General features: G+C 40.0%; 1 long non-coding RNA gene across 2 annotated transcripts in view; it reads left to right on the top strand.

Annotated features, from left to right (window-relative positions):
* The first annotated feature begins 2,266 nt into the window (after positions 1-2,266).
* Positions 2,267-12,145, top strand: part of LOC131912861 (uncharacterized) — a 162,594-nt gene continuing 152,715 nt past the window's right edge. The window contains exons 1-2 of one of the 2 annotated variants that reach the window (XR_009379726.1): positions 2,267-2,377; positions 8,962-9,033. This is a non-coding gene — a long non-coding RNA (uncharacterized LOC131912861). The remainder of the gene's footprint in view (positions 2,378-8,961; positions 9,034-12,145) is intronic. The other variant, XR_009379725.1, reaches the window with a different exon arrangement.

Raw genomic sequence — 12,145 nt, 5'->3', positions numbered from 1 at the left:
TCATAAATCATGACCTTGGAACATGTAGGCATTTCTGCCTTGGCCCTCTAGAGGCATGCTAAGCAGAAGATCTGGAGGGGAGCACACAGGGTTGATGGTCCACAATCTCGGGTCCCCTTTTCTCCAATCTCTGCTGGCAGCACATCAGCCATCTTATATGCTGTCCCTGGCATATGTTTAGAGAGATTCACTTGTGTCATAGTAGGATTTTTGAATGGGAGAGAAATAGAGGGAGGGAGAGAGGGAGGGAGAGAGAGAGGGAGAGATTAAGATGGAGGCTGGCAGAAAAGTGAGAATGAAATAAGAAATTTCTTCAAGCTTAAAGAAAAAGTAAAAAAAAAAAGACTTGAGATAGTGTATTGAAAAAATTTATGAAGCCCAGATGCAGCTTAATGTTGATAATTACTATAAAAGTTAATATTAATAATAATTTAGTATTAATAATTATAAAAGTCACATGCCTGGGTATATGCTGGTGACATTTCTAAAGTCCAAGGAATATCAAAAAAATCTTTTGGATTTCTAGATTCAAAGAAGAATTTGGAATAAAATAATTATTATAAAGAAAAATAAACCAACAAGAGACAAAAGCAAATCACTAAGGAGGGTAGAGGGTGCATCAGACTTGCATTTGCTAGACAATAGGGAGTATATCTGAAATGGACTGTGATTTAAGGGAAATTTATGTGGTCAAGATGTTGTTCAGAGGCAGCTGACATGGCTCAGTGTGTAAAGGTGCTTGCTGCCAAGCCTGATGACTGGATTTGATCCCTGGGACTCACAAGATGGAAGGAAGGAACTTAGTCCAGCAAGTTACCCTTTGACCACCACACTTTTGCCATGGCACATATACCACTCCCCTAGAAAAGTTAAAATCGATCTTTAACTATAATTATAGACTGTTTATCCACAGATGTGTAACTATAGAAGACACACTACTTATACACATTTTCCAAAGAAGAAAAGTTTTTAGGTGGGATTTTTCTATGCTATCCAGACTGGCTTTGAACTCCTGGACTCAAGTGATTATTACCATCAAGTTGTAAGCAGCTGGAATTGAAGATCTGTTCCACTATGCCTAGATGTAGAAAACTTTATTTATTTTTTTTGAGAAAGAAAATCACCTAAAATAAAAATGAAGTGAATAATCTGAAAATATTAGTGATTTGTTGAAAGTAAATAGTTTCTCACTCAGGAAGAAAAACAGGCTGCCTCACTATATCATCTATCTATCTATCTATCTATCTATCTATCTATCTATCTATCTATCTAACAAACTATCATCTATCTACCTATCCATCCATCCTCTATCATCTTATTATCTATCATCAGTTATCTTTCTCATCTCTCATCTGTCATCTATCTAACCTATTATAACTCAATGGATACTTGCAATATCAATGGAAAATGATAATGTAAGCAGGAAGGACATTTTGAGACATGTAATAGAAAACTCAATGACATACTTAAGATGAAGTTCTGGATGATCTTGGTCAAACACAGAAGGGCAGTAGTAAAGTGAGGAGATTAAATTTGGAATAAGGAATTTGAGGAAAGGTTGGCAGTAAAAATACCTTGATGGAAGAAGTTGTTATTAAGGTTATAGGCCACCAGTGCATTTGAAAGTAGAGAGGAAATTCTAAATTAATGTTGGTAGGAAGAAGGGAAGAAATAAACAAAATGTGTTGACAATGACAACAGAGTAAGAGTAGGTGAAAGAAATAAAAGAAGCCACAGGCAATAAACATGAGAAGGAAATCACATATTCAGAAGATTGTGGACATTCACCCACTAAATTATATAGTTTCAGTAACTGGGATGAAAGGTAAACTGTTACTTTTTTTTTTTTTTAAAGAATTAGTTTGATCTGCAGGCAGTGATGGCGCAGACCTTTAATCCCAGCACTTGGGAGGCAGAGACAGGTAGATCTCTGTGAGTTCAAGGCCAGCCTGGTCTACAGACTGAGTTCCAGGACAGCCAGGACACAGAGAAACTTGAAAAACAAACAAACAAAAAAAAAACCCCAAAAAACAAACAGAAAAATAATTAGATCTAAAGTGACAAAAATGAGCATGAAAAATAAAATCGGTGTCCTGCACCTTTAGCTCCTTGTGGATTGCTCATTTGTGTGTTACAGAATTCCAACGTAAGAGTGATCAGTAAAATTTCTATTCGGAGAGCAGGTGTCTCAGTATGGAAACTTCGTCAGGAATTGGAACACTTGGTGTGATCAGAGAAGGTTGCTATGGTTGCTACCGTGGGTAAACAAAGGAAAGTTAGAACAGCCTGTTCTGGGAGGCTGCTGCTTTGTTGGAGGGTTCTACTTCGGGAAACCTGGGCCTTCCCCCTCTTCACAGATTTGTCAGTAAAATCACAGGTGGGTAAGGGCTGAGAATTTGTAATTTTCATCTGTTCCTTGGTGACTTAGAGCTGAGGCTAGCCTGAGAAGCAATTGTTCTCACCTCAGCGGCAGTGTGTGAGCATCCAGAGGTACAGGGAGGGCAGAAAAGAGCAGGCTGCCTCATACCAGGATCCTGACTAGCTTAGAGCATGTCCTTCAGCTGAGAATACACAGTGGACAGCCCCGGGGCACTGTCCCAGGCGGGGTCCCAAGTGTCTCTCCATGTTATCAGTTGAGGGTGGTACCAAGGCTGTCAGGGTCATTGCTAACCTACCACATCTGAGGTTAGTAAGGCTTTCTTCTGCTTTCCAAAATAGGCAGCCAGTGTATAGCAGGAAACTGCTATTAGCAGGTTGCCAGTCTGTACGCTGTATTGATTAAGTTCACATTTGAGCTCACAGGCATACAGTAATCTAAGGACTGAAAATGTATGTTCCAAGTTAATTTTGTAGTCTGTCCTAGCTAAGGGAGGGCTGACATAGACTTTTGTATTTGTGGAACCATTAACAAACCATATAAAATGTGTTTTACTTGTTTTTCTCTTTGGCCTTTGCCCTCCCAGGCTTTTTACAAAAAAAAAAAAAAAAAAAAAAAAAACAAAACAAAACAGGAGTCTTTACAAATTCTTGATCTTTTTTTTTTCAGACACAACTCAAGAATTAGTTATTTAGGCAGTGTATATATAGTATTTTAAAATCATACTTAGCCTGATTCATTAATTAAATTTTTTTTATTTTTTTCTTATGAAGGATCTATATTTTAGCTGTTACTTAGCAACAGACTTGGAGTAATAATGGAAGGGGGTAGATTAATGCATACTATTCTCGTGGTCTTTATAATTTTCCCACGTAAACGTCTCACTCTTCTAATATCCATACTATAAAATTGCCTCTGGCAAGTGGATTCTTCAATATCAAAAGCTCCTGTAACTTTTCCTTGAATCTTTGATGTTTGTTTCATGCTTTTGCTTCCTAGACCTTATTTACTTATTTTTTTGAGCAAAATTAGAGGCTCACATTTTCAGAGCAAGACCTTTGCAGTGTGTTACCCTGCTTACTTATTGTTTTCGTGAGGGTGAATCTTAGAGTCAAAACCAGTGAGACAGACCTTCTGTGGCCTTGATGTGAGGCAATAAGAGATTCACAACATCACCTACAAGTTATTCTGGCCAGAACTGCTTAGCTGAAACAAATCCAGCTTTTAGCTCTGACTTCCAGCTTGCAGAAAATACCAGGGAAAGAAAAAAAAAGATTTAAATGCTACCATGAAGAACAATAAGATACACAAGGCAGGCTATTTGGCAGGAGGCCTGGCCTGGATTTATATGTAACAATTTAATGTCATAAAAAGTCTTAATATATTGGGAGGAGAAATTACCATTGTTTATAAAAATGCTTAAGAGACACAGCAGATGAATGCTATGTTTGATTCCTGATTGAAACCCATTTAGAGCAAATAAGCTGTTCAAGATTTTTTTGGAATAATTAGAGAAATTTGAATATGAAATTGGAATACCTAAGGAGATGTGATCAAACATCTATTCACCCCCAAACAGGGTACCCATGACAGATGAAGGGAATGATTCCCTTTGTTTAGCTTAGTGAACCAGTGAATTTATGGGGGTTGTGTATAGGCATAATAATGCAGGGGTCACTTACAGGAGCACGGGAGATTCAAAGGCAGCTTAGAAGCCCTGCCCAGCATGAGTGACAGCTCATGAAAGTCATATCCCTGGAGCTTCCCAGAAGTTGTTATGGTTCATGTAAGCTTGGGGAGGGGCCTTGTGAATGTTCTGAGTTTCAAGACCTTCCTGAGACTTATTTACTTTCTGGGTCTTAAAAATGTGTTATTATTTATTTCTACTATTGTATATATGTGTGCACATGTATGAAGTGGTGTGTGTGTGTGTGTGTGTGTGTGTGTATGTGTATTAGTGTGTGTTCGTGTGTGTTACAATGCACAAGTTTTAGGAGTTGAGCAGCTCATAACCACCTGTGACTCCAGTTCCAGGGGACATGATGGTCTCACCTGGCCTCAGCAGGTGCTGTACTCATGATACACACACAACTTAAATTTAAAGTAATACAGATTTTTAAAAAAATCTTCAAGGAATAATTAAAATACATCCTCAAATAAGACAGTAAAAAAACCAATACTACAACATTACTCTCACAGAAAAACATTTTATCCTTGCCAACAAATCTGACTTCTGCACATTTTGGTTTAAGTTTTCTGGTTCCAGTTTCTAGTTCTTTTAAGCACTCTCACTTATTCACTGAACATTCCAGAACTTGGCTCAGCATCGTCTTCACCCTTGCAGCTATCATCAGATGAAGTGACTTTGACAGCCACTCAAACACATGCTCACTCCACGGGCCTCTGGGCTTCTTCATTGACTTGTGACGGTCCTTTCTCCTTGTCCACCCACACCTCAGCTTCCTTAGACTGCTACCACCTCCAGTTTCACACTTTCCAGCAGCAAACACTTGACCGCCATATCTTAGCCGCGTCACTTGCCCTGTTCATTGACCCAACGCCAGGGATGCCTAGTCCCTTCTCTTCCTGTTGGCTTTCCTATTCCCACCACGCTGTAATTTTACCCTCCCTTCTCTGGATACTGCCTTTCCTGGCCCTCAAATCCCTCACTAATTTTACCTTCCCTTCACATTACTTGTTTGGAAAAACCTCACCTGGATTAAACGAAAGTCTCATCCCTGGCTCACCATGGCTGGAGGGAGCAGCCAGTCTGCCAAGTGGTATTTTAAATCTCTAACCGCAAACCTCAAGTGAGCTCCGGGGAGTGCCTAGCAATTCTACTCTTCTCCAACCTCCAAAACCACTTCCCTCTTTTTTCTTAGCCAAGCAGCTTGTGTCTCATCTTACTGAGAAAATACCCATCGTTAGAAAAGTTGTTCATCTTCCATTGTAAGTCTGCTCTTCTCTCTCCCTTTCCTCTTAAGTTCAGCTCCCTGGGATAATCCTGTCTGCTCTCATTTCTGGCCAGCTCCTCCCTTTTGAACACTGGGATGCATCTTTTAACCACTCTGAAAGGTTTAGTATTGTGGCTTTTCTTTTTTCCTAGGTATCAAGATTTCCCAATAAACTAGATCAGCAACTGAAGGTCAGAGTTGGTGGTAGCTCTTGATCCTTAGTCCTGTTTTTGAGTTCTCTAAAAGCCTTGTTTTAACTTCTTAAACCCTTTGTCACAACAACTTAATCAATCAAAAAATTAAAGAACATGGTAATATTTTGTCTCTGCTACCCAGCTTCAGAATAAAAGAAAAGAAGAGGAAAGAAAAGAAAAGAAAAATACCACAAATAAAGTTAGAGTTCCCTTTTTTCTATGCTGTATTGCTCCTGCACTCTGACTCCCTTATACTTTACTGTTGCTATAACAGCATGCCTGAATAAAGCATTGAGATAAGAAGTGTATTTTGTGGTTCTAGGAGCTGGCATACATAGAGCATGAATCTGGAATCTGCTTGGCTTCTGGTGGAGGGCCTTGTGGTGCTTCAACCTGAGGTAGAAAGAGCAAGTGAGATCACACAGAAGTGAGAGGCGGTGTCTGGATTCCTGAGCTACACATTCTTCTCAGGGAGGCACTAATCCTTTCATGAAGGCGCCACCCCTGTGATCCTAACACACCTGACTGGGTCTCAGTTCCTCTCAGTAATACTCAACACCAGTCCAGGTTTCTGTGCATGAGTTTGAGAGAGACGATCAAACCACAGCTTGACTCTTGACTCCAGGACTCCTCACTAGCTCAACCACAACTTCCTCAGAGCAAGGGGCCTGCTCTGGAGTGTGCTTGATAATACCTGTGCATTCCAGTGAAGAAAACAGATTTTTCTCTCTCCTAGCAGCTGTCAATTGTACATAGTTTCTTGGCTGTGGGTGGGACTTCATGGCCACCTTCCTTCCTCTGTGCTGGAACTTGGACTGACACTTTTCTTACCTTCTAATTCCATCTTGGTTCTGCAAGACCAACACAGACTTTGGAGGCTCCTTTTGTCACAAGATTATTCAAACCTTCCACCCATCCATCTATTAGGTTGCTTTTCTTATTGGTGTACTAACATGTTCTGCATACCACTCTGTGAGTTATGTTCATTGTAAGTACACTGTTGGGTATGCATTTCAGGATGTGATGTGTCTTTTTATTTTGCTTACCATAAAGTTAAAAGTTTTCATGCAGTCAAAGTCACTATGTAAATCAGGCTGGCCTGGAACACATCTACCCTCCTCTGCCTCCCAAGTGCTGGGGGTTAATAGTGCATGATGTCACACCTAGCAAACTCCAGCCTCCTTCCCCAAGAGTTGACATCTTTCCTTAGATATCTACTGATTACCTCAAACAGAACGAAATACAGCTTTTCCTTGTATTCTCATGACCAGACCTCTCCTGGGTGTTTTCTGTTGTGGGGACTAATCTTGTGTATCTGTGGCTCTGGCAAACCCTGGGGGTCACTTAGGCTTTTTCTCCAACATCCAACATCACTTTTCTTTCAAGCTCTGTTGGCTCAGTCTCAACAGTGTGTTACGCACATCACCCCCCCCCCCCCAATCTTGCCCTGGCCTTTTTTTAAAATGGCAATTGTCCATTTTCCTTGTGTCCACTAGTATTGTTTCAACCTATTTTCTGCATAATAGTTAGTACTTTTAGAGGTTTATTTTTAATTATGTGTATCTATCTGTGTATGGGTGTGTGCATGTGGGTGAAGGTGACTGTGGAGAACAGAAGAGGGTACCCCAGAGCTGGAATTAAAGGTGATTGTGAGCTGCCTGATTGTGATAGGTGCTGGGAATTGAACTCAAGTCCTATGGCAGTACGCATTCTTAACGACTGAGCTGTGTCTCCAGTCTTTGGTTGATACTTTTTAACAAGAAGAAGTTAACTAGGTCATCTGTTTGTTCAAAATGTTCTAAAATATTGGCCTCCTGTTTGGAATATAATCCTGTGTCTTGCCTCTATGAACAAGGTCTCACCCAATCTGCTGCTTGAGGACATTTCCCACTTGACTTTTATCACTACATTACTTCAGATAATACTGGCCTGTTAGCATCCTTCAAACATACTAAAGTCATGCCTTTCTACTTATCATTTCTTTACCTGAGATCTTTCTTTTTCTTTCTGCATGGCCTTCCATTTGCCACAGTACATGTGTGGACATGCATACACACACATTTGCAGTAATGATAAAAATTTAAAGATATATTTGTTGATATTTTAATACAATATGGGGCTAGATGTTTTCAATATTCAGCCTCTCTTTTTAAAGAGGGGTTAATAAAACTCAGAGTGCTGTGTGAGATTTCTGAACACAGTTGATGGCCCAGGAGAAGGCCTGGCTCCTACAGCATGGCTCAAGACCAGGCTGATACCTCCAAGCTTCCCTTGGAGAGGAATAGAATGTTTCGTCCTATATGTAGAACATGAACTGCTTAATATAATTGACATTAAATTGTTTACTATTAATTTTTCTCTATGAATTATTTAAGAGGCTTCCTCTCTTCTAGTGCTCAGAGTTGAAAGCTTTTCCTCTTTAGTGGAGACACTACTAAGGAAAACATTTGAAGGAAGTGTGAGAAATGCCAAGTAGACTTCTTGGTCAAGTAAACTGACAATGATGTTAGAATTTACCTGTGCCTTGTGACCAGCACTTCCCAATGCATCATAGTTTTTGTTCAAAAGAAAGTACATCCGGCTATAAGCAAGGAGTTGGGACAGGTTACACTGTTGTCCTCCACCACCATCCATGAGGACCCAGTAGTATGGAGCATCAGAACTTTATTCACTACTTTATAATCCAGCGTTCTTCTGTTTTGCTTCTCTAGGAAGAATATTGAATTTGATCCATATTTGGACTAAATAGGGAATTGGATCATTTTTTATTATTTCACAGTTTAAGACTAAGCAACACTTAATGTAGTTCTGACATTTAACAAATAGGAGGTGATCTATAAGGGTTACTGGGATGTGCTGCTAGAGAGTTTCCAGACCCTGTACTTCTCCATCCACTTCCCCAGGCACTTAGTTAAAAGCATTTCAGATTTAATGTAAGTGCTACACACACACACACACACACACACACACACACACACACACACACACACTAAAAAGAAGAATTAAATGTAAAAGATACCATAAGCTATTAGTGAGAAGTTAGCTGTAGGGAAATTGAAACTTTTGAGAAGCAGTGGATGTATTTTAATCTTCTCTTCGCTGGAAAGAACCAGTCAATACTAGACACTGAGATTCCCTAAGTGTTTGAGGTTTTTCTTCTCTTTTTTTCTGCTTACTAGGAATAAAGTAGAACAGAGCAGTTGTGGGGTCTCCCTTGTTCTTTGCGAACAGAATATTTAATGCCACATTTCAAAAGCAGGACAGACATTGAGATTTCCCATTTCTAACAACACAAAGCAGAGTTTAGAATTCAGTGAACTAGGGTGTGTTACTCTGTTAGGAGAATTGTTACGTATGATTAGTGGATCCTCTGTTCATCTCTTTCTTCGAAAAAATGCATTTGTATTATTTTATGTGTGTATGTTCATGAATTCAGGTGCCCTCAAAGGCCAGAAGAGAGCACCAGATGTCCTGAGACTGCAGTTCCAGGGGATTGTAAACCATCATTGTAAGTGCTGAGAACCAAATTCAAATCCTCTAAAAGAGCAGCCGGTGATCTTAACCACCTGGCTATCTCTCCTGCCCCATTTGTTCATTTCTTTAACAGATACTAAGCAAAGTGTTAAATTATCAAACAAAGGAAGTCTGTATTCCATGGTCTCATCATTTGCATCTGCTGAGATCTGATCCCAGTGATTGTCTCTTCTCTTGTTTCTGTTTCCCTCATGAACCTTTGTTCCTAGCTCCCCTCCGCCGGCAGGGAAGTTCAATGCACACAAAGAGCTTCAGTCAGCACCTGTATAGTAGGTGTTTATGCATGCTAGCCATTGACACCATTGGCATCATCGTCGTCGTTGTCTTCCTTAGGATTCTCTGTTCTGACCTTTGACACAGTGACAAGTATCAGGCCTTGTATATTCAGATATATTCAGATAATGAATAACAACAACAACAACAAAAGCCCATTGTAACTTGTCACGAAGACCAACATTCAGGAACTACTGATGAGTAAAATGAAAATCAGATTCTAGTATTCTCTATCCTTTTACAAAATCATGTTGGGAAACAGGAAGAGAGGATACCTCGTAGTACGTATGTGTAAGAGTGGATGTTAATGGGGAGAGTCCAGTGGAAAAGACTATGCCCCAGTGACAGGAAATAGTTCAAAAAAGATCTTAGCTCTGTAGAAAGAGGGATTATCAGTGAATATTGGCTCACTGTTGAGGACTGGGATAAGCACTTGGCATGAACTTTCTCTTCAAGGATTTGTTCTAGATAATAAGAACATAGATAAAAAAGTTCATAACAACGAGATTTATCAATGGGTTCTTCATGTGGCTGGTCCTAAAGTTTTCCTAAAATAGTTTTTCTTCTTGTTTTATTCTTCATACTTTCGTTTTGTTTGTTTGTTTGGCTTTTTTTTTTTCCAAGACAGGGTTTCTCTGTGTAACAGTCCTGACTGTCCTGGAACTTGATTTGTAGACCAGGCTAGCCTCGAACTCAAAGAGATCTGCCTGCCTCTGCCTCCCAAGTGCTGGGATTAAAGGAATGCACCACCACCACCATCTACACTTCATATTTTTTTCCTAATTTAACTTTTTATTGATTCTTTGTGGATTTCACATCAAGCATCTCGATCCCACTCATCTCCACATCCCGCCCCCATCTGCTCTCGCTCCTGCAACCTCCCTGCCAAAACAAAACAAAATAAAATTTTAAAGAAAAGAGAAAAACGAAAAAGAAAAGAAAAGAGAGAAGAGAAAAATCTGGTCATGGAAACGGTGAGTCACACAGTATACCCTTTAGTCTGTACATCTTCACATGTGAGTGTCCATTGGAGAGTCAGACTCCTGGTCCTCAGATGCTGACTGCTTTAAAGCCCTGCTGGTCTTATTTAGAAGGGTATGGCTAAACTCTATGATTTAGATAAATACACAGAAGGGCTAGGAAACTTCTGAACTGGAACTCAGAAGAACTTCCCTGCCCCAGCACCTGACCCCCAAGAAACAAGACTGGTTCCAACTGACCTTTTAGGTTCTACATCAATGGATATACTTACTCTCCCTTGTGCTGACTGTGCTTTTGATAGTCACTCTTCTTACTGATGAGTGGGAACCCACCTGACACCCTTTTCCCTGGAAATGATGAGTGAACCTGGGAAGTGTGTTCAGAGTGGTGCATCCTACTTATGGCTTCCTCAACAGACTGTCCCATCCTTCCTCTGCCTTCACACTTGGAACAGATTTTGTATTTGTCTTAAAAGCAAGCAAAGAAACAATGTCTGGAGCAGTTTTAGGTTTTCTTTTAGTTCTGTGAACTACTTAGTTTATCCCCAATGTGTATGTGCTGTGGATGATTGATCGATAAATAAAATGCTGATTGGCTAGTAGCCAGACAGGAAGTATAGACAGGACAAAGAGAGAGGAGAGGTCTGGGAAGTGGAAGGCTGAGGCAGAGAGACACTGCCAGACTCTGCCATGACAAGCAAGATGTAAGGTACAGGTAAGTCATGAGCCACGTGGCAACTTATAGACTAATAGATATGGGTTAATTTAAGATATAAAAACAGCTAGCTAGAAGCCTGAGCCATTAGACCAAACAATTTAAATAATATAAGCATCTGTGTGTTTATTTTATAAGTGGGCTGTGGGACTGTGGGGGCTTGGCAGGACCTGGAGAGAAGCTCTCCAGCTACATGTATGTGTGTTTTTCCTTTCCCCAAGAAGCTCAAATGACTTGTTTGGATTGAAACTTTAGGACTAAGTGATGCCCAGGACACTAAATGAAGGTCATTGTACAGTTATCCATTGTATCATAATTGATGTGATCAAAGGATTTGACTACCTTCCCCAGAAAGTGGTGTTTGTTTTCTGTGAATTCAGTTTGAGTGTGAGATAAGACTAAGTGAAATTTTTAGGATTTCTGGCTGAGTTTTTCTGGCATCTATTCCACAGCAAAGACTGTCGGGAATAGATCAGGAATTCTCAACCTATGAGTTGTGATCCCTTTGAGGGTCACATATCAGATATCCTGCATGTCAGATATTTTATATTATGATTCATAACAGTAGTAAAATTATAGTTATGAAATAGCAATGAAATAATTTTGCAGTTGGGGTCACTGTAACATGAGGAACTGTATTAAAGGGCTGCAGCATTAGGAAGGTAGAGAATCACTGTCTTAGATGGCTGATAAGAGTAGAGAGAGAATCCAAGAATTTGGCTGGAGCTAAGCAATGGACCAGGGAACAGGATAAACTGCTTAGAAGATTGTCCTCTTCTCAGTAAAAAATGAAATCCACTGCTAAATCCAAGGCAAGAAAATATTGAGTGAGAACACAACATTGCAGCCTTTTTTGGTAGCTTCCCTGACCTGCCACAAATTCCTCAAGCAATAGATTTGAAGAAGCAAGACCAAGAGTAAACAGGCTGAAAGTAACAGCTGTGTGGCACCCAGCAGTATGTTTAGCGGGAGTCAAATAGAACTATGTACAAACCCTAGGTCTATAATCTAGGCTCTTCCCCTCCTCATGAAGAGACTGTAAAATTCTCGAGGGGTGAGATGACTTTGTCTTCCCCAATTATTTCTCTTGTCCATCTCTATGCATTATGCTGGACATC

This window comes from Peromyscus eremicus, chromosome 6 (assembly GCF_949786415.1).
Source record: "Peromyscus eremicus chromosome 6, PerEre_H2_v1, whole genome shotgun sequence".
Classification (NCBI taxonomy): Eukaryota; Metazoa; Chordata; class Mammalia; order Rodentia; family Cricetidae; genus Peromyscus; species Peromyscus eremicus.
This window is presented reverse-complemented; position numbering and strand designations above follow the sequence as displayed.